The sequence below is a fragment of the Eptesicus fuscus genome, chromosome 21 (genome assembly GCF_027574615.1).
Source record: "Eptesicus fuscus isolate TK198812 chromosome 21, DD_ASM_mEF_20220401, whole genome shotgun sequence".
NCBI lineage: Eukaryota > Metazoa > Chordata > Mammalia > Chiroptera > Vespertilionidae > Eptesicus > Eptesicus fuscus.
Window position 1 is genome coordinate 37,146,599 of NC_072493.1, and position 22,575 is coordinate 37,169,173.

Sequence of the window (22,575 nt, forward strand, 5' to 3'; positions counted from 1 at the left end):
TTCTGTCCTCAGGGACCAGCAGCTGATAGACTGACAGACGCCGAGGCTGCTGATTCTGTCTCAGGTTCCCAGGCGGGCGGGTGGAGGGGAGAAGGGCGGGAGGCAACCACCAGCTGGGCCCCTACCTGGAGCCGCAGGCCTGGATAGCAGCCATGAGCCCAAGGCGCCTTTTCGCCTTTCCTGGCCTAGGGTTATTTGCGGACAGCAGGTCAGGAGCTACGGTGGCCCCCAGAGAAGTGGCAGCTGGCTCTAGGGACACTGTGGGCATCAGCTTTCTCCCGTGCCCCAGGGGAGCTGGTGGGCCGGACACACGACTGCCTGGCATGTGACCGTGGCAGACTGCCGGGCCGGGCAGAGGGAAGAAGGTAAGTGGCAGGAAGCAGGGGGAAGACAAGATGAACAGTGACGGGGAAGTAAACAGCGGGCTGAGAAATCCTGTTCTGAACTCCAACCTGCAAAGGCAGGGCCAGAAACAGCAACAGGGGCTCCCCTCACCAGCAGGCATGACAGGCACCCCAAAGGACTCACACCCCATGAACCCAATACCCAGGACTGTCAGGCCTTCAATCCTAAACATCCCACCAGTCTGTTTTACTCACTAATGTGGCCAGTTTCTCCACCCAGCCCTCCCTGGGTCTGGCTCAGGTCCAGCGCTATCCTTTCCCAGCAGGGTCCCGCTATACCTGCTCCCTAGACTCCTCCCCTTCCATCCGTCCCTCATTCCACAACTAGTAGGACCCTCAAACCTAACCCTGTCCTTCCCCTACTCAAAACCCTCCCATGGCTTCCCACTGGCCTCGGGAAAGAGACAAGTTCCTAGGCTTGGGATTCAAGGCCCTTCAGGACCCGGCCTCCGCCCGCCTGTACTCCACTGTCTCCTACCCTGCTGACCAGGGTGGGCCCCACTGCCCAGCCACCAGCTTCCTAACCACTTCTCCCACGGGGCCCCGCCTTCCCTCCCCTCCCATCACCTCCTCTCCTCTCCCCTACCAGCCTTCTCCCTGGCTTCTGGACCTCTGCACTCAGCCCCTACATTCCATCTAAATCCGGCCTTCTCGCCCTGTGAGCCAAGAGGCACCTAGAAAGCCCTCAGTGAAGGCTAACGGCCATGACAATGATTACAGCTGGCACCACCTCCCCAATCCCTCTTCCCCCATCCCACTCTCTGCCTGCTTGTCACTTAGGCCCTTCCCTGGCTTCCATCCCCCACACCTTGGTGAGTTCTCCCTCCTCGAGGTCTCGGCTGAACCAATTCCTCCTCCAAAAAGCCTTCCTGACCTCAGAAGCTTCACTGGGTGCTCTCTGTGCACTTCCTCAACCAATTCTCCCCACGCCTACTGGGCTCACACAGTGAGCCAGCACAACGTCTGGCAACTACTGAGTACACAATGAATGAATCCAAGTCTCCCCAGTAGACCCCCTCCCCCAGCCCAGGACCAGACACAGCCACAGTACCACTTCCACAGTCTAACCATGCCACCAAGTTGTTTGAGGGTGGCCTAAGCTCTAGAGACTATCCTGGGTGCCAGACATAGAGCATCACTAAGACGTAGTCCCTGCCTCCATGAAGCGCACATTTCAGTGGGGGAAGCAGACACATAACAATGGCAGGTGGTGGGGACCCCGCGGAGAATAAATTTAAAGCAAGAGAAAAGGATGGCAGGGAAAGGCGCTATGTTAGCCACATGCTGTGGGGGACATGTGAGCAGGCGGGAGTCCTCATATGTAGGGAAAAGAATGTCAGGCAGGGGAACAGCAAGTGCAAAGCCCCTGAAGCAGGAAGGAGCTTGGTGAGCATGGAGAACTGCCGAGGGGTCCACGTGGCTACGGGGTGGGAAGCCAGGAGAGGTGCGTGGGAGAAGACTTAGGGCCTGGCAGCTGTGGTGGGAACTCAGGGAATTCCTCCCCAACACAGGGGCCAATATTGCACTTCCCCAGGAGGGAGTTCAGTTTGGAATAGTTCCCAAAGGGCTGGGATGGACCCAGAGTCCAAAGGAAGGGTGATGTGGGAGGAAAGGACAGGGCCTGGTGTCCAATCTCAGCACTCCTCTCCCCTCCCCTTCCCAACCCAGCAACTTCACCTCAAGGAGCCTCCATGATTCAGCACTGACGCACCCAGTGTGTACAAAGGTTCAGCCCGCACGCAGCCGAGCCCCCGAGAACCCCCGAACACATGGCTGCCATGATCGGAAAGAGAAGTGAAGGCAGCCACGTGTGACCTGGAGTGGTCAGGGTTGCAGAGTCCGGGAGTCACTGCCAGCTGCGTGGCTGTGAGCAGGGTGACAGCGTTCCCATGGAGTCTCTCTTAAACGCTCCCAACCACCCCACCAGAGAGGCAATGACCACACCTAGGGCAGGCAGAGGCACAGAGAGGGAAAGCCGGTTACCTTGGGTCTCCCAGCTAAGCAGTGGTGGAGGCCCTGGCCCATGCTCGGCACACCAGAGTCACTTTTTACTTTCTCATTTCAGCGACTAAGAGCCGGCAGTAGCTTGGGCTAGGGCAGGGGGAGGAACTGGAAGATCCCTAGTCGTCCCGCCTGGATCCTGCCCTGTCCTCCCACTGAGGGTGGCGCCTCAGCGGAGGTGTCTGTGACGCAGTCCTGTGATGATGAAACACCAGGCACCTCAGCCAAGAGGGTGGCCTGCTCCCTGGGAGCTGCGATGGAGGTCAGCGACCAGCCTCCGGAGGCCAAGCGTCCGCACACAGGGGCCTGCCCCGGCCAATGACTTGAAAGCAGCATGCCCCGCAGCGGGGAGCACCTGCATGGCCCCATCCCCACTCCCTGCTGCTCCCGGGGCTGTCGGGATCTGAGTCTGCGGAAGCCTGGGCCAGAGCAGTAGCTGTCAGCTAGAGAACCACCTGGGTGAAAAGAACAAGGGCACCTCACAGGAAGGGACACCGCACAACCCAGGAACGCTCCATCTCATTCGTTACCGGGAAACGCAAGTTAAACCCACTCACCAGGAGGGCGACAGCCATGGTAAGGAATAGCTGCTAGTCGGAGTATCACAGGGTCAGCCACTATGGAAAACTGCTTTTCAGTAAGAACTAAAACTCAACACATGCCTACACCATAACCCAGCAAGTCACAGCCCCCAATAGAGATAGTGTATTTGTTTACCAAAAACCATGCACTAGCATGTTCCTAGCAGCATACAGTGACCCCAAAACTGGGAACAGATTGGGTGTCCACCACAAAAGAGTGGATAAACAAACCGAGGTAAATTCATACAACAATAAAAAGGACCAAACTACTGACACATACAACAGGGATGAAGTGTAAGAATGATGCTGAATGACAGAAGCCAGACACAAAATAACACACCAAGTAAGGGTGCATTCATGCAAGTGCAGAACAGGCGATGTAAACTAGCGATGCCTTTCTAGCTTGTGAACTAGGCAGAAAGAAAATCAAGAACAAATATCCACAAGTCAGGAGAGCGGTGAGATTTGGGAGTAACTGCGAGGGGGCGCTATTTCTGGGAGCTGCCGATGTTCTGTGGTGATCACACCAGGCTCTGCTTTGCAGTCACTTGTTATACCATACCGGATAAAATGCATTTAACATATTTTTCTGTATTTCCTTGGGGATCCAGAAGATACAGGGGAGCCAGAAGTGGGCCTCCTGGCTTCCAGGACTCCCCTGACTCCAAGGCTGGTCTGCCTGGATTTTCCCCTCAAGAAGGCTGGATCACCAATGAGTGAGGAGGAGGAATCTGGAGTCGAGGGTCCAAATTTCAACCCCAGGCTCTGCAGCTTTTAGGCTATGTGGTTGTAGGCAAGTGCACCACAGTGCACCCATCTGTATAACGACCCAGACCCTGCTGGAGGAGGGACAGGCACCCCAGGAGGGAACAGGGAAGCCCAGAAAAGGTGGGGGGGGGGGAGTGCTGGAGTTTTAGGGAGTACATTTAACTTTGCACAGAAGAAAGCTGAATGGGAACGAGACTCACCGTACTCTATGATCAGCTCTGAGCAGGGAGGAGGAGGGAATGAACAGGGGGTTCTGACTGCACTGGCAGGTTTTATTTTTTTATTTTTATTTTTTTTATTGATTTCAGAGAGAAAGGGAGAGAGACAAACATCAATGGTGAAAGAGAATCACTGATGGGCTGCCCCCTGCACACCCCACTGGGGACCGAGCCCGCAGCCCAGGCATGTGCCCTGGCCTGGAACCAAATCGAGACATCCTGGTTCATAGCTTGACGCTCAACCACTGAGCAACACTGGCTGGGCAGGTTTTATTTTTTAAAGCAGTCACTGAGTACCTGGGTATCACTCACTTACTCTATCATTTGGTCTCAAACACTGTATAATTAATTATTTTAAAATTTCTTTAAGACATTTTTACTTCCATCTGTCTTATTTCTTAATGGTATCCAAACTGTAGCTCCTGCAGAAGCTGTATCTCACAGCGCTGGGGGTCAGATTCACGAGAGGCTCCATATGGTGATGCAGGGCCAAGCGGAGAGAGGCCCTGGATGACGGCCGTGTCCTAGCTGGCAGTCTTGGGAAGGGTCCGTCCAAACCTGTTTCCTCATCTGCAAAATTAGCTGGGTGGTTCCTGCCACTCAGTACGGTTGTGAGGCCTAGATGAACTCTAGTGCTTCTGTCCTCACTCCTATAGTCTGGGGCCCTGGGCCCACCTGAGTCAGAGCCCATCCCTCCTCTGCTCGAACCCTCTGGTGTCCCCATGTAGCCCAGCGTAAAAGCCGAAGTCCTTAACAGGAGCCCCAGGACCCTATGAGGTCTGCACTGTCACCCCTTTACTTCTCCAAACACATTCCATTTCAGTGGTACCTGCTCACACCCCTACTTCTGGGCCCTCGCACCTGCTGTCCCTGTCAGGAGGTTCTTCTCCAGGCATCCCCACAGCCCCGGCCCACTTTCTTCAATCTCTGCCCACTGACTTTGAGAAGCCTTCCTAACATCCTTAGACAAAAGTACATCCATCCTGCCTCCCGTTAACCTTCATTTTTCTCCATAAGCGCTTATCGTCACTCACGTGGTTGTACATGTTTACCAGTGTATCAGTTTATTGTCGACCTCTCCCCACTGTGATGTCAGCATGGCAAGGGCAGGAGCTCTGGTTACCTTGGGCAGCACTGGATCTCAAAGCCTTGCACAGTACAGTGCAGGGTACACAGTGACCACGTAATATATATTTGTGGAATGAATGTGTACCAAGTAAAGCTCTGTGCCCAGAACAGGCTCAAAATAAGTTAAATTCATTTCTTTGCCATTTGTCAGATCCTTTTTCTCTCGCCTCCTCTTCCTGACCTGCTTTCTACACCAGGCAGCAGGACAGATGGGATGAGGGAGGCAGAAGAGGAGGCTGAGGCTCTGCGTCTCCAGGCACTTGCGAGAGAAGGGTGAGAGCTCCTTCTTGGCGCTGGGATACCCTCCGGAGCTCCTTCACCTGCCTCCGATCTGCGCCTCACCTGCAGCTCCCAGAGGACTTGCTCAGGAAATAACGTCAAGGATCAGCATCTGCTTGCGGGAATGGGGAGGAAAGGCACGCGGTGGGCAGAGGGAAATGACTCCCTCCCTCACTCTCCATCCGCAGCTCCGCAAACTGCTACCGTGTTTATAAGAGCACTTTAGCAAAACTGATCATGTGGAAAACACGCATGTCCTTGGAGGAACTTCTGCAGAAAATGCTTATGACAGAGCACAGAGGTGTTTCTCAACCCCAGCAATAATACTGTTTGGAACGGAGTAATTCTGGCTGCGGGACTGCTCTGTGCACGGCAGGAGGTTTAGCAGCATCTCGGGTCTCTGCTTGCTAAAGCCAACAGCACACCCTCCCCTGAACTGGGACCATCAAAAACGTCTTCAGACAATACCAAATACTCCCTGGGTCAAGCCACCCCTTTGGAGAACTGCTCTTCTGAGAGTATTCTTGCTGGACTCGTAAAACCCTGGAAGCAACCTAATGTCCACAACAGGGGTCTAGTATTGTCATAATGGTTCGTATGATGTTACTACTAAAAGAGGGAATGCCCATATAGCATTTACCACATGCCAGGCACACCTTAGTGCTTTGGACATGCAAATTCCACCCTCACAGCAACCCTGTGTCCACCCCCTGGCAGACACTTATACTATTAGCTCCATTTTAATGAAAAACTAAGTCACAGATGTGAAATGACTTGCTCCCATCACTGGACCAGAATGTATGGAGCTGGGATGGGACCCCAGGCAGCCTGGCTTCCCCACCACAATGCACCACATCATGGCCTCTGGAGTGAGGCAGACTCAGACTCAAGTCCCTGCTCCCTGACTTTACAGCCTTCCCAAGTCTCCGTTTCCTCCTCTGTGTAATGGGGCTGTGAGCAGTACCTCCTTCAAAGGCTCATTCAAGGAAATCGCTCAGCACAGTACCCAGCCCTCAATGAGGGTCCAACTGACAGAACACAACATAGCATCTCATGCACAAGAACCACTTGATGGGCTGACACTGACCATCAGCATTCAGTGTGCCCACCAAGCAAGAGAATATCCAACCTGATCCCTTTTCTGAAACAAATGTCACCTCAACTCTGACACACATTTTTTCACCTGCTGACATTACTGAGATTGACATGCATCTGACAATTCATGTACAAATTTCATCTAAAGCATCCTTTTCAGAAAAGCAGTTATACGATCAACAATGGAACTTATGGGAAACAGTATCACAGACTGGGGGGCAAGAGACAGTCTATGTTTAACCATCACATGCAGAGAAGGAATTGTGCCCAAGAGCCAATAGAGGAAGAGTAATAGGTCCAGCAGTCAGGGAGGCCTCAGGAACCAAATGCATTTCAACCTCAGTTGTGAGGTTGGGCTGTGTGACTTTGGACAAATCACTTCCCCTTTCTCTGCCTCAGTTTCCTCATCTGTATATTAGATATAATAATAGTACACACTGCCAAGGCTGTTGTGAGGATTAAATGAGTTAATTCACATTAAGTTCTTCAAACAGAAGCCAATACAGCAACTGCTCATCACCTTTCCAGTATCACTATTTCCTCTGATGGGTGGAGACCTAGGGACCTTCACTTCCTATATTACACATTTCTGTAATATGTGAGTTTTTTTACCTATTCCTCCTTGGTAAGAAGGCAGCATTAAAGATACTTTTTTTCCTCTTAAACAGCACACACTCCCCCCAGCTGCCCCATCTGTTTACTTGGAGCAGGTAGGACTGGAGGCAGACTGCAGATGTGGGTGGGTGGCAAATGATACCGGGACAAGAATAAGTACCAGAGCAGATTTCTTCTCTTCCCTGCCACCCGCCCCGACACCTACCCCCTCACCCTGCCACCCAAGGCCTTACAGCACCCACAGAAATTGTGTCGATTATTTGGGTCTAAACATGCTGAGAGCACCATACCACAGTCAGAGGGGCCCCACAAACACTCTGCCCCTCCCCCGCTCAGGGGTCACATCCCAGGCCTTTATGGAGGCCACACAAGTACATCTGAAAGTGGCCCCTCCTGTTCTCCAGCCTCAGGGATCACTGTGCTTCCCCCACACACACTGTACCTCTCAGTCCCTGAACACTCCTTGCTCTTGCTCACCTGAGGGCCTGTGCACGTACTAGTCCATCCCCCCCCTGGCACACTGCTCACTCATCTCTACCTGCTAAATCCTCCTTTCCTCAGGGGAGCCTCCCAACAGCCCCCTGGCCTACAACGATTCAGACTCAGAGCTCAGCCTTCCTGTCCCCTCACAGCACTTACCTCTACTGTGCTCAGTCACATGTATGATCATCTGAGTATCGGTCCCCCCCGCCCACCTCCCACCCCCGCAATGGAGAGCTCCACAAAGTAGGGACAGGGTCTGTCCTGGTCCCCACTGTGTCCCTAGTCACACCCAGCACAGGGCCAGGCCCAGAGCATTCACTAATGCAAGGTAAGGGTGGCAAACAGAACCACAGCTTTTGAGCTCAGTGAAGGTGAAGCAAAAAATCCTGCATTCATTTATTTTACAAATAGGGCACCCATGCTGTGTCAACACTGCTCTGGTCACCAGGGAGGCAGCAGTGACCAAAACCAGAACTCTCTGCCCTGGGGGAGCTTACAGTACAGGGGTGGGGATGGGGATGGGGATGAAGGGTGGTCAGGCATTAAAATAAATAAGTAGGCAAATTATACAGTATATCAGAAGTTGACAAATGCTATGGAGAAAAGCAGCATATGGAGGACTAGGGGCTGGGAAGGGGGCGAGGGTTTCTGATTTTGTATACAGTTAGCAGGAAAGACTCATGGAGATGGTGAAATCTGAGCAGAAACCTGAGAGACTGGGCAGCCATGTGGAGACCTGGGAAAGAGTGTGCCAGGCCCAGGAAGAGCAGTGCCAAGGTGTGGCCGGCGTGAGACACAGTCAGGAGGGGGTGGAGGGGAGTGAGGCACATATGGCTACAGAGGAAGCTAGGGGCCTGGCTGGGCAGGAACTGGGAAGCCACCATAAGGGCTGTGGCTATTTCTGGTAGAGGGATGGGGAACTGTCGGCTTGAGGAGCAGCAGCAATGGAATCCCCTGACCCCAAGGAGGCAGGGGCTGTACCACAGCCTTCTTCTTAGGAGTTGACCCCAAAAGAAGCCCTGTGCACTGGCCTGACACTCCCACCACCTGGCTCACCTGGGGACCATGAGGACATACTCTCTACAGATGGGGAAACTGAGGCTGGGAAGGATTCAGTGAGTACCCAAGGCCAGGCAGCCAGGACACAACCAAGACTGGATCACACTGTCCTAGCTGAGACTCCTCTGCCTCCCTCTGCTCTCACTCCCAAGACACCAAGCCCTCCCACCTCCTAGCCAGCCCGCCCTTACCATCCGACACCCTGCAGACCTGGGCTGTCCCTGACAAACACATGTGCATACGTACTTACGCACGCACACACACAAACACACACACACACACACACACACACACACACACACAGCGCCCCCAGCCTGGCTGAGGGGTTCCTCCCTCACAGGCACTGTGCCACAGCATCACCTGCTGCCTCCCTGGCCAGCAGCTCTGAGGCAGGGTCTGGTGGCCTGCGTCCCATCCCATCAACAGGACACCTGGGAGCAAACAAGCAGGGTTCCATCCACAGCTAGCATTTCCTGAGTACTCACAACATGCCTGGTCTGGATTAATACCAACCTCACAGCCACCCTGAGAGGTAGATGCTGTTACTATCCCCATTCTTCAGAAGAGGAAACTGAGACCCAAATCACATGGCCAAGATCACAGGCGAGTGCAGGAGTTGGCTGATTTAGCCAGCAGAACTTCCTGTAATAATGAAAATGTGGCTGCTATGGAGCAGATTTTGTGGATGACCCGCTGCTCTCCCATACTGCCAGCAGTATTGGAATGAACACTCATATATGATTTTTTAAAAAAATGTGGCTGCTATGGCTAGTACAACCAAAGAAGTGAATTTTCACTTTTATTTAATTTTAATTATTTGAACTTTAAGTGGCCCCACATGGCTAGTGGCTAACAGATTGGAGATTCAACTCTGTAGAACCTGTGCTAATGAAGCAGCAAGAGCCTGAAGGCAGGAGGGGTGCGGGAAGGGGAGCACCATGGCGCTCACAGGCTGGAGGGGCCAACGAGAAGCACCCACGCAACGGCCCCCTCGAGTCCTGACACACTCAGCCCAGCGAGCCCAAACCCACACCGGAGTCTGGTTGATTCGCACCCTGACTACTACTTCTAGGCTGCGTGAGTCACCCTGAACCTTAGCATCCTCATCTATGAAACGGGATCTTAATACAACCTGACCCAGGATATACATATGTTATTTCAAAAGATGTGTTTTCTTGCCCGGCTGGCATGGCTCAGTGATTGAGCATTGACCTCGGAACCAGGAAGTCATGGTTTGATTCCTGGTCAGGGCACATGCCTGGGTTTCAGTCTCGATCTCCAATAGCGGGCGTGCAGGAAGCAACCAATCAATGATTCTCTCTCATCACTGATGTTTCTATCTCTCTCTCTCTCCCTTCCTCTCTCTGAAATCAATAAAAACTTTTTCTTTTTTAAGATGATTTTTCTTACCAACCCAGGGTCATCATGGGGACCCAATGAGTCATGCTTCACCCACAGCTGGGGATGAGGCCAGCATTTTGGAAGACAGGCAGCAATTACACAAAGGCGAACCCCAAAGTCAAGGGACCACCTGAGCCTCAGTCAGTTAGCGCTATGGAAGTGGCAGCTCTGTGAATACTGTCACTAGTTGACTAAAAGAAATTATCCAGGTGATTTACAACATGCCTATATTAACTTTCTGAAAATATCATCTAAATGAAAATACAGTTTAAAAAGTACACAACCTGCAAACACTATCTCAAATCACATGCTCAACACCCGCGCGGCCACCCCCATGTCTTTAGAAACCAGACTGCACGCAGGACCTGTGCCCTGCCACCCTCCTCTCTTCTGCTCCAGCCCCAGTAGCCTATTCCAAGTGTTACCACCACATCGAGGTACCTTTCCCGTGCTGCAGCCTTGCCTGGCCCACTCCTTTGGGCTTTCATGTTCATGGCCTGATGCCTCCCCTCAGGAGCTTTCTCCAAGCTCCCCTCCTGCCAACCACGGCCACCTAGATAGATCTCCGTTCCCTTCCTCAGCCACAGCCACACTGAGCTCTCGAAAGGCAAATGCTACTTCTCTGCCTCCTCCACTAGACTGTGTGCCACTCCCTGGCATCCAAAACTATACACGGCACATAACAGGGACTCAGAAACTATTTGGTGAGCAAATGGAATATACAAATGACCAAAAACAGCCAAGGGCTGACACCAGAGGCCATTCAGGAACCAGACGCCAAGGGCAGAAGGTGGGGAGTGCCTCCCACCCTCACCCCTTCCGCCTGGCTCTGGGGAAGGAAGGGACTGGCCAAGGCCAGGGCTCCATGAGCATCGGGGGTGGAGAGAGGCCGCCGCATCCATCTCCTAAGCAAGCATCAAATGGAGCAAATTCAGTCATTTCTGGGACAACTGAGGTCTACTTTGTGCCAGCTCTACCTAGGAGAAAAGAAAGCAAAACGATCACTAAAAATGACAGAAACCACCCCAGAAACAGTGATCATGACACTGGCAAGAGGCAGAAAAGAGTCAGTCTGACCCCAGCCAGATAGAGTTGGGTTCAAATTTTATGCCTGTCACCTATGAACACTTTGGGCAAATTCAATCCCGTCCCTGGGCCTTCCTGTCCTCACGGGTGAAAGGGGGAGAACAGCTGTGCTGAGCTCCCTGGTTGTGGTGAGTACTGGTGAGAGCACCACAGAAAACCTTGGAGCGGTGCCTGGCCTCGAGTACGTAGTTTTCTGTGCCACAGATTCCTATCTACAAAATGGAGGTGACTACTACCCACCTCCCAGGCTACTGTGCGTCTGCGCTAACATGCACCAAGTGCTCGGAGCCATGTCTGGCTGAGCAGGGGCTCAGCAATGACTAATTTTTCAGTGCGGAGTGCTCCCCAGCAGGGAACCTCAGCTAACTGGCCTGCCACCCCCTCCCAAGGCTCTAAGCACAAACCCACTCTGCCCACCAGCACGCCCAGGCTGGTGCATCCAGAGCCCGTGCTGCTCTCAGCCTCACAACCTCCAACCGCGGAGGCGGCAGCAGCTCGGCTCCATCAGCACCGTCTCAGGAGGCCCAAGACGCACTCTCTAACGCGTTAGCTCCGATTCCTCCCTCCAGCCCTGGCAGGAAGGGACCCATTTCAGCTGAGCAGGATGCACCTTAGAGCAGTGCTTCCCAACCTTTTTCGGGCCATGCCCCACCTAAGCATCTCTGAAATCCTGATGCCCCCCTGTGGCACACAATTCTTATTCAAAAAGTGAGCTCCTATTCACGTGCAGGAAGCCTAAAAGGCCATTAACTTGGTCTAAACAAGCTTCCAAAGAACGTGGCATCCATGAAAGAGAAAAATAAAAAAAACGAAAGGATAGTTAAAGTACTGAGGAAGAAATCACTAAGAAATTATTAAAAAAAAGAATATGAAGTGATATGAAAAATAGCAAGTTTCAAAACATAATAGAAAACTGAAATGCATAAATATGTCACAGTATATATTTATATACTGTATATGAGGCCCCTAGGACCCTAAGAAATGCAAAAAGTTCACTGTTAATAACTCATTCTCGAATTGCCCCCCTTAAAAATCAAATTGCCCCCCGGGGGGGGTGCCCCACGTTGGGAACCACTGCCTTAGAGATGAAATAATGTCCCCAGGGATCCCCGTCACCCAAGGGGGGAGCCAGGAGTAGAGTGCACACCCAGGCTGGCTGCCCCAGCCCAGACCACTTCACAAGGAGCCACCAGAAGACCACCTGAAACCGGGCTGGGAGGGGTTAGGGAGGGGGCAAGGGAGTGGCAGCCACCCGGTCCATTCGGAAAGGGCCCGTGAGGTGACAGACCAAGACAGGCTTAGAGTTCTGGCCTCACCCTTAGAACATCTGTGGACGAGCTTCCTGGGCAGGACAGCTTCCCGCAGGGACCTCTGACATGTCTCCCCTCAGCCAGCCCTGGCTCGCTGCTCCCTGCTCCACAAGCCCAGCACAGCTGGGCCTTGCTGTGGGTGCCGAGTTGGCAGTGGGTCCTGCCCCCAAGGGGGCCAGGCTGAGATCCCACCCCACCGCCCCTCCCACACCCGTTCCCTCTCTCCCTCCCTCCTGGTCCTGCTCCCAGGGCCGTCTCCCCAAGCTGGGCCTCTCACTGCTTGGCTGGTTGTCCAGAAGAGCCTGCCACGGAACCACCCCAGCGTGCAGCCCAGAGGCCTGGTGGTTGGGAAGTCAAAGAAGAGGCCCAGGAAGGGGTGTCCCCGGGTCCCCCAGAGGCTTGGAGATCAACTGCAAAGGACATACTTTCTCCATCCTCCCAATCCAAGGAAATTCTGAGACCCCAAGCATGTGCTCTGAGGGGCTCTACTCCTTCCGGGAAGACACGCCAGATCGAGCCTGGGGAAAACAACAGCAAGGTCTTGCTCACTGTGCTAACCCTTAGGACTGAGGCTCAGGTGCAGAATTAGAAGCTCTCCTCACCCACCGTTACCAAGAGCCTTCCTGGGCCGGGGGCACTGTCCAAATTCAGAGCTTGGTCCCAATATCGCCAGGTTGGGGGACCCAGCACAAGTTACCGAGACTTTCCAGGCCTCCGTTCTCACCACTGAGAAGTAAGAATCATAGCTAATTCCTCTTTGATCTGAGGGGTCCTCATTAAGTCCTCCCATGGCTCCTTCACCACACACCAGTCCCTACCTACACGTCACCTCCTCCGGGAGGCCATCCTTGACCATCCCAGCTAAAACATACTATCAAAGAATAATAAAGAAAAAATTAAAAATGAAGTCAATCAATAAAACATACTAATATACCCACCCTCTCCTTCCCCTGACCCCATTCTCTTTGCTTTCCTAACACTGATTGCGACTTAACGTCCTATCACAGGTGTGTTTGCTGGGCAGCTGTCTCCACTAGAAGGTAGGCCCACAAGGCCTGGTCTCCCAAGTTCTAGAGCAGCACCAGGAACAGTGCAGGCTCTCGAGCACAAGCTGAGTGGAAGGCAGAAGCAGCAAGTATGGTTTTTATCAGGTGTTACTATTGTTCTGCATTGTTACTTGATATTAGCCCAACTATCTGGGTTGGGAGGGGTGGGCGGCAAATCAGCCCATTGAGCCTCCCCCCATCTGTCCCCAAAGGGAACAGCCATGGGCCCTGGGGAACACAGTGTGAAAACCACAGAGGGAGGCGACCATCAGGCCTTCAGCATTTCTAAGGCAATGATTCTACTCAAGGGGGAAGTAGGAGGCATGTGAAACTCCCTGACTGGCTCTAAAATCTATCCCTGCCTCAGCCAGAAGCCTGAGAACCTCTCTTATGGCAAAAGGCACCTGCTAACACTCTACATCTGACCAGTTTGCTCCTCAGGGTGGGCTGCAAGGCTCTGAATGACCCAGCCCCTGGCCCCCCCTCCCCTTCCCTCCCTCACTCACCCAGCCCCTGCACCTCACCAAGCTTGACCACCCTGGGTCTGTTGCACTGTTGTCTTCCCCCCCCCCCCACCCCCCGCCCCATAACCCAAGGCTATACCTTCTCCGCACGTCTCCTGGTCAATCTCAGAGGTTTCCTGCCAGCCCAGCTAAAGCACCAGTCACACCTGATTTTAATTCACTGCCTAGCCCCTCTCTTTACCCTGTCCCTAGTTTTTTCACCAAGGGTTTGTCTCCCCTGACTCCGTGGGGGTAGGGCCTTTGTCAAGTACACCCTGTATCTCCAACACCTGAAGCGATGCCTTTCCTCAGCTCCGCAATGCCTTCAGGATCAAGTCCATCCTTCTCGACTAGACCTACCAGGCTCTACGAAGCCTGGCCCAAATCCATGAACACTTCTCCAACTCTCCCTACCCAACCTTCCACCTTACAGCCTTCAAAAAGCCTATTCTTCATCTGGGCCAAGGCCATCCCCACCACTCCTGGTGGCTGTGGTGAAGACTCAAGAAAAAACACATGTAAGAAGGAAGAGGAGTTAGCAGAGGCCGGCATCTGGAAAGGAGCTGGAATTTTTACTTCGAAGGGACTCTGAGCAGCAACTATGTGGAACATAGATGGGCCCAGGGCACTGCATTTGCCAGTTTTTATTTGATTATATGGCCCTCCCACTCCCAACCCTCATCTTGAAACCGGAGATGCTCATTTGGGCCAAGTCCTCCTCCTGATGTTATCTGACAAGGCTCTGTAACCTGAAAAGGGCCTTCAAGATTCCAGCAGAAACAATAAGACTTACAATTGCTAAGATATCCTAGGGCTCACCATGTGTCATATACTCTTCTTCGATATGTTACTTGTTATGCCTTCCCAATTATGAATGCTTTCCACAAATTAACCCATTAAATCTTCACAACAACCTATCAACGGAGAGTTATCATCATCTTATGACACAGATGGTAAAAAGGGCTCAGAAGGGTTGAGGAACCCGCTCAAGGTCACACAACCAGCAAGTGAAAGGGCTGAATTTGAACCCTGTGCTCTGATTCCCTTCAATGCAGCTCTTTATAGAGGTTACAGATCAAGACACCAGATTCTTGGATCCTAGCTGGGCCAAGCTGAAAGGCTGGATAGCAGGGTGCCAGAAAGAACTGGGAATAGGGGTGGGGGGTGCGGAGGTGGGGGGGTGTTTGAAGCCCTCGGTACTGCTGACTAAGCATTTACACAGTGCCAGGCACTCTTGGAGGAGCTTCTCATGAATGAACTTCTTTAACCCTCACAATAGCCTGAGGTGGTTGCTGTTTTGAGCCCACTGCACAGAGACGATCACTGTGGCCCAAATCACACAGTCAGACATGGAAGTGCCAGAACTGGCATACGTGCCCACTACACCATCCTGTGTACAGACCTCTAACAAGGTGCCCTGGTAGCTGGGTCACCCCCTGCGTATCACTCTGTCTTTCCCCAGTTCCCAGCACATAGCCTGCCCTGGTTGATAAATGCCCTGGCTCAAATCTGAAGAGGGACCAACTTCCACCAGCAAGCCAGGACCGCTGGACTGGCTGCCAACAGAGGTGCTCACAGTAGCTCTATGCAGCTGGCAGGGTCCAGGGCAGGAGCTTTGAGGTGACAGAGACCCACTCCAGCTTGGGACCCAGTGAGCTAGGAGTACATGACACCAAGGACAAGCCGACAGGCATTCAAACCCCGGCTTGACCCCCTAGGTCTGAAGGACCTAGGGCAAGGTAATTACACCTCTGAGCCCCAATTTCTGACTCTGCGAAATGGACAGAAACACCGTATTCACCCCTGGGTACAAATAAACCAATGTCCCAGTTACTTGTTGACAAGAGGTTCACTCCGAGGCCCAACAGGGCCAGGGATTCACATCCCAACTCTACCACTTCTGGCTGTGAGACCTGGGGCAAATCACTTCACTTCACAGCAACTCAGTTTCCTCATCTGTAAAACAGGCATCACACTTCTCCTTACCTCATAGGGATCTATAAAATGGACACAACCAATACCCAGCCATAGAAGTATTTTGAGATTTAAATTAGATCATGTGTATAAAAGGCCTGTCACATGCCTGACATATGGTGAATAGTCAATAAACACTGGCTATTCACTAGCTCTGGAAATTATCTGCCTCTCTGTGCCTCAGTTTCCCCTTCTAAAATGGATCATAACAACAGTACCTATGGTTCTAGGATGTGAGTATTCAGCCAGTTAATCCATGTGAAGCATTTTAAACAGCATGTGGCACACAGAATGCTCTCCATAAATGTCAGCCATCAATCCCATGGTTATTGTTTTTATTGCTGCTGTTATCCCCATCAGGCAAACCCTCTAAAATTAGCAGAAGGAAACCAGAGAAACAAACTTCTAGAGGAGAAAAATTCTACAGAGCCCCCACGGCCTTGAGGCCTTGAACAGCCTCAGCAACCATTCTCTCCCCAGAAACCACAATCCAGGAAAGCCCACCAGCTTCGAAGCTGATGCTGTAGACCAGAAGCAACCGCCTGTCCCTTCTGACCACATCACCAGCTCACATTTGCTGGGTCAATCAGGGACTGCAGCCTGCCTTCAGGAACTCCAGACCCAAGTGCAAAGGTTACCAGGCAAGCCAAGGTCACAAGCTGGCCTGGAGAGAAGGGGCAGTGGCCTCCCATCTGGAGTTGGCTGCTCCAAGCACCCACCCAGCAGCCACAGTGAGGAAGCAGAGCTGTGGAAAACTTGGCTGTCCCAAGTCCTTCAAAAGAGCAGTCTTCCTCCCTGGCTCAGGCTGGGCCAGGGCACCCCCAACACAAGTCCCCTTGGCTATGCAAAGAGGAACAGCTGGGAACACAGTGCTCAGCCTCATTGCTGCCTAATGGTGAGGCCAACTGCTATCACCTGGTAGGGAGCGTAACCACGATGGGCGCCTGGAATGCTAACCAGGGAGACACAGCCTCACTGAGGACAGAGGGGCCTGCTGTGTGGGTGGTGCCTGGATCCTTCACATCCACCGTCAACCAAGGTCAGGCCCTGACTAAACTGCCCATGCTTGTCTGAGGCAGGAAAAGGGGACAAGATTGAATGGCAGCCCGTGGAGGACCTAAGTACTCCGGTCCCCGCCTCTTGCTGAGCCCAAGTGGCCTCCAAATTAGAGAAAGGGGGTCCTCAGAATCCCAAGGAGCAAGATGTCCCCAGCCACCTTGCCCTGGGAGAGAGGTGTCCCACCAAACACTCCTTCCTCCAAAGTCTTAAGTCCAGGAGTACAGCTCCTTAAATCCAAGCTCAAGACCCCTTCTGCTCCCTAAATGAAGCCAAAAGCTCAGAAAACTTCCAACAGTGGCTTCTAAGACATCTCCCCACAACCCATAGAAAGATCGAACCTGCCACAGAGGTGTCTGTCCCACACCCCTTACCAGTAAAATGGTGTGATAATATGAAAGGGTTCATGAAATGGTGTGATAATATGAAAGCAGTTGTGTCCATCCAGTTCCCCACCAAAGTTAAGTTCAATAAAGGATGATCCTCCTCCAGCTCAGTGTAAACCCCAAGCCCCACCCACCAAACACAGAGGCAGAAGCCCCTCCTGATCACTAGCGTCACTGTCCTCCCAAAACACTGCCCTAGCACCCACCTGAGCCTGCCCTGTCCCTCACTCCAAGACCCTAAACATCACAGTCCTCCTACTTGGATGTACGGCTGTGTTCTAAGGGTGGCTCCCCCGCAGCACCCAGTGGTATAACCCAGACGGCACTACCAGGACCACACTTGGTACAGCTCCCTCCCCAAAACCCCCCACCTCGCTCAACGCGTTACTGGAACCGTTCCCACGTCTCCGAGTAGGTACAGCCTCCTACGCTGGGTAAGGCGCGCCCCTACAATGGCTTAGCGCTCGCCCACCAGGCACGCTCTCACTTCACACCCCACGAGTTCAACCCCAAGCCCACACATGCTAGGGCGCGCGTCCCTAGCCCTTCAGTGGTTCGGTCCTCGCACTTGGGTAGGCGTCTCCTCTCCCCCCCCCCCCGCCGCTTCAGTGGTACGACCCGCCGCCCCCGCCTCTGGCCCCTCAGGGCTAGAACTACCGCCCCCGCGCAGCCGCCCACTCGGTCCCGGAAGGGGGGGGGGGGCGGCTCAAGGACCGCGATCCCCGCCCGGCAGGCACTGGTGGTACGGCCCAACACGGCACTGAGGGGGGGGGACCGGACGAGACCACCGCGGGGGGGGGGGCGTTCGGGGACACGCACTGGCGCACTCACCTGTCACCGGCAGCCGCCCAGCCTCTCCGGCGGGGCTCTACTCCCGCCCATCGCCGCGCTGCGCTTGGTCCCGCTCCTGTGTTTCCTGCCGGCGGTGGCGGCTGCGGCAGCAGCAACGCCTTCTCCGAGCCAGACCCAACGGCTCGCGCGGCGCGGCCCCCCCGCCCCCTCCCCCGAGCCCCCGCTTACCGCCCCGTCCCACCCTCTGGCCGGAAATACCGCCTTCTCCCGCCACAACAGGAACTGACGTAGAAGCGAGACCTAGACTCGGAGAGCGCTAGAGCGCAAGCGCAAGGAAAGGGAAGAGGCGGACTCAGAGCCGAGCGCCTTCGTACAATAGGCGAGTTTGGGCCGGTGTGCGTTAGGGATGTGCCTCGCGCAGGCGCAAGACGGAAAGAACGGATGGGAATGAGCAGGCGCTGTAGCTGACTGACGCCCGCTTTCCCCAGAGGCTCGCCGCAGTGATGTTTCCCGGCAGCCCCTGTTCCTTATTTGCATAGGCTTTGATCTCGTTTTACGCGGCGCTCGCTCTTCTTCCTGGGTTCAAGGCTCTTAAAGAGCCCTGGACTTGGGGGTCAGGAGAGGTTGCCTTTTCAGTATGTCCCTCATGGTTGAGCTCAGGCTCTGAAACCACACAAACCCAGCTTTGCATTTTCTTGCTGGGCAGAAGGCTGGACGGTTTTTTTTCTGTGCCTCAGTATTCTCATCTGCAAAATGGAAACAGTCATATCTATGTAACTGGGCTATTGGACTATTTTATGTAAACAGAATAGTTTATATCAATTAGACATTCTAGGACTCCAAAATATTCTTATCTGCTCATCACAGATGCAATTAAATATGGAATATCACTTTTTTTATGGGGTAACTTGGACCTACAAAGGCCTTAAAATCACCCTGCAAGAGGAGAGTTGCACAAAATTCTGACCCATTTATTAGCTGTCTAGAGGCCCAGTGCACGAAATTCGTGCATGGGGTGGGGGTGGGGTGTCCCTCTGCCCAGCCTGCACCCTCTCCAATCTGGGACCCCTTGAGGGATGTCTGACTGCCCGTTTAGGCCCGATCCCACCAGGACTCACAATCCGTGACTGCTGGCTCCCAACCTCTCACCTGCCTGCCTGCCTGCCTGATTGACCCTAACCGCTTCTGCCTGCCAGCCTGATCACCTCCTAATCACTCCACTGCCAGCCTGATCGACGCCTAACTGCTCCTCTGCCAGCCAGGTCACCCCTAACTGCCCTCCCCTGCAGGCCTGGTTGCCCCCAACTGCCCTCCCTTGCAGGCCTGGTCCCTCCCAACTGCCCTCTCCTGCCGGCCATCTTGTGGCAGCCATCTTTTGTCCACATGGGGGCGGCCATCTTGTGTGTTGGAGTGATGGTCAATTTGCATATTACTCTTTTATTAGATAACTAGAGGACCGGTGCATGCATTCATGCATGGGTGGAGTCTGGCTGGCCTGTCCCAATGGGGCCGATTGGGAGCTGTGGGAGGTTGGCCGGCTGGCCTTGCTCTGGGATCAGGGGCAAAGGTGATCAGGGGCGGGGCCAGCTGGGGGGAGGAGCCACAGGAGGTTGGCTAGCCGGCCCCACCCCCAATCGGGCCTGTTGGCCGGCCACAGTGGGCATCATAGTGACTGGTCGTTCCAGTCGTTCTGGTCATTCCGACGTTCTGGTTGCTGGCTTTTTATATAGAGAGATATGTACCAGACAGCTGTGAGACATCTGACTCTCAATCCCTTCTCTCGTACAGGTTGAATAGAGCCTGTTAGATTGTGAATTTGTGTTCTAGTATACCACACAGCTTGGCAAGTATACGTTGGTTAGTGCACACTTCCCCTAGAAGGCCTGGTTGGGATTGAAGAATCCTGGGTTCACCTAAGTGTGAGAGTGTCTTGCACAAATCCTGCTCAGGGGTGAGCCTTAGATAAACCTAATGCTGGAACTAGCCCTTAACTACGGGTTTCCAGCTTGGAACTCACAGCCCTGTATTCCTAATTCATGGTGTTGCCCCATCTCAGTGTTGATAACTCTGACCAATGCTTACGCCCCCACAGCCCTGACCATTTCAGTCTTACTATCTGGTGACGGGTTTCTCTCCTTCACTACAGCGTCCCAAGACTGAAAAGACCAGGACAGCCTCAGTCATCACTGTGTACTTAGCAAAGGGCCTGGCACAGAGTGGGCCCTTGGGGAATATTTGTTTCAAGAATTAGCCCTTCTGCTCCAATCTAGGCTCAAGGTTACTGTGGCCTGCCCTCTTTGCTCCTCTGCATGCTGAACAGCTCACAGCCCATTCCCCTACCTCTCAGTCTTCTTGGGCAATGCAAATCCCAGCCCCTCCTAGGGCACAGGATGGATTATCTCACTGAAAGCTCCAGTGCACTTGTGTATAAACCGTTGGAGTCCTAGTAGTCAAAGGTAATGACTTTCAAACTATTTTAATATAGACATATGTGTACTGACAGTGTAATGAAACAAAAGTCACCAAATACTATTTACTCTTATGAATGATGCTCTCTGATATTTTTTTCCAGTGCTGTTTGAGACCCTGTTGAACTGATTTTTCTGACCCACTATTGGGTCATACCTTGAAGTTTGTAAAACCACTAGTCTGAAGGTGAACAGTTCACTGGCTTTGGAGATGGGCAGGCCCTAGTTCTAATCATGCCTTTCCTATGTCCTTGTCAAAATAACTTCACTTCTCTGGCCCGGCCAGTGTAGCTCAGTGGATAGAGCACCAGCCTTCAATTCCTGGTCGAGGCACATGCCCAGGTTGCGACTCGATCCCCACTTGGGGGCATGCAGGAGGCAGCCGATCAAAGATTCTCTCTCGCCGAAACCAGTTTGGCTCAGTGGATAGAGCGTCGGCCTGCGGACTGAAAGGTCCTGGGTTCGATTCCATTCAAGGGCATGTACCTTGGTTGCGGGCACATCCTCAGTAGGGGTTGTGCAGGAGGCAGCTGATTGATGTATCTCTCTCATCGATGTTTCTAACTCTCTACCTCTCTCCCTTCCTCTCTGTAAAAAATCAATAAAATATATTTTAAAAAATAAAATAAAATACATTGCACTAAACATTTAAAAAATACGATAAAAAAAGATTCTCTCTCATCATTGATGTTTCTCTCTCTCTTCCTCCCTTCCTCTCTGAAATCAATAAAAAGTATATATTTAAAAATATACATTTTTTTTTTAAATCACTTCTCTGAGCCTACCTTTCCTCATTGCAAAATATCAATAGAATGTATTTAGCAGTTGTTACGGGGCAGGTTCTGTTCTTAACATAGTCCTGCTGGTGCTATCCTGCTGCTATCAACATAATCTCAGAGGTTCGTGCAGCAGTACTCTTCCCAGGACCAGTTGGGGGTAGAGGTGGAATTTGAACCTGACAGTCTGATACAAGAACCTGTGTTCTGCACTTACGTCATGCAGAACAATGGGAAGTATTGGCCCTACTCTGGTCCCCTGTGTTGCTTTGGGAAACCCCTTAATTAGGATACTCAGCCTCACTCTCTCAATTTCCACATCAAGGGTGATTGAGGAGAAAATTCCCTAAAACCACAAATGGTTCTCGACCCTCTAATCTGTTCTGCGAACTTCCCTCCCATAGCTATAAATATGGGCTGCCTGCGCATTTTTCTGGGGAGAAGGGTTGGTAACTTTTCATCTGAAGTCTACTCAAAGGCCTCTCAATTCAGAAAAAAAATGACTAAAGGATCCTGCCTTGAGGGATGAAGAAGGCATCTCTTCAAAGCCCCCTTATGTCCCCAGGGAGCAGACATCAGCCCCTGGAGTCCATTTCAACCCTTCCCACAAGAATTTGGGCTCCCAGTGGAGACTGGACAAGCTGCAGGGACCGGACCAGCTCTTAGGATCCCCAAGTGGGGAGGCTCCTACTCCATTCCCAGGAGGCCTGGGGGTCTATCCCTGGCAGTGGTGGAGGTGGCCATGAGGCGGGAACCCTCCCTGACACATGGACACACGGGAGATGAAAGCAAGAGGAATGAGAAGTCCCCCTTTCTTCATCCTACACAGAGCTTTTTCAGGGGAGAAATCCCATAGCATTGACCAAATTCTCAAAGTCTGGCACTGTTAAGAACAAGTTTTTATTTAAAAGCCTTTCCTGCGTTATACAGAAATGTTGAAATATCTTTGACTCCCCAGCCAGAAGTTACTAAGTTCCACCCTAGATGCTACTGTTTGGGGAAGAGCCTTTAAAGTCATTTTAAGTGTTTGGCAGAAGTACAGATAAGGCTCAGGGGTTCTGTAAATGTTGGTTCCAATGTTCTTTTCATGAAATATGGTTCTCTTTCAAAAATTGTAATAGAAGACACCATGCACATTCAATTTTT

At 52.6% G+C, this 22,575-nt stretch overlaps 1 protein-coding gene across 5 annotated transcripts in view; it reads right to left on the minus strand.

Annotated features, from left to right (window-relative positions):
* AKT2 (AKT serine/threonine kinase 2) overlaps nt 1-18,409 on the minus strand; it is a 52,135-nt gene extending 33,726 nt beyond the window's left edge. For 2 of the 5 annotated variants that reach the window (XM_054710754.1, XM_054710756.1), the window contains exon 1: nt 18,225-18,408. The gene's annotated coding sequence lies outside the window, so the exon portion shown is untranslated. Of the gene's footprint in view, nt 1-2,387; nt 2,406-18,224 lie in introns of those variants that run through there. The other 3 variants (XM_054710755.1, XM_054710757.1, XM_008139592.3) reach the window with 3 other exon arrangements.
* Nucleotides 18,410-22,575: the final 4,166 nt, after the last annotated feature.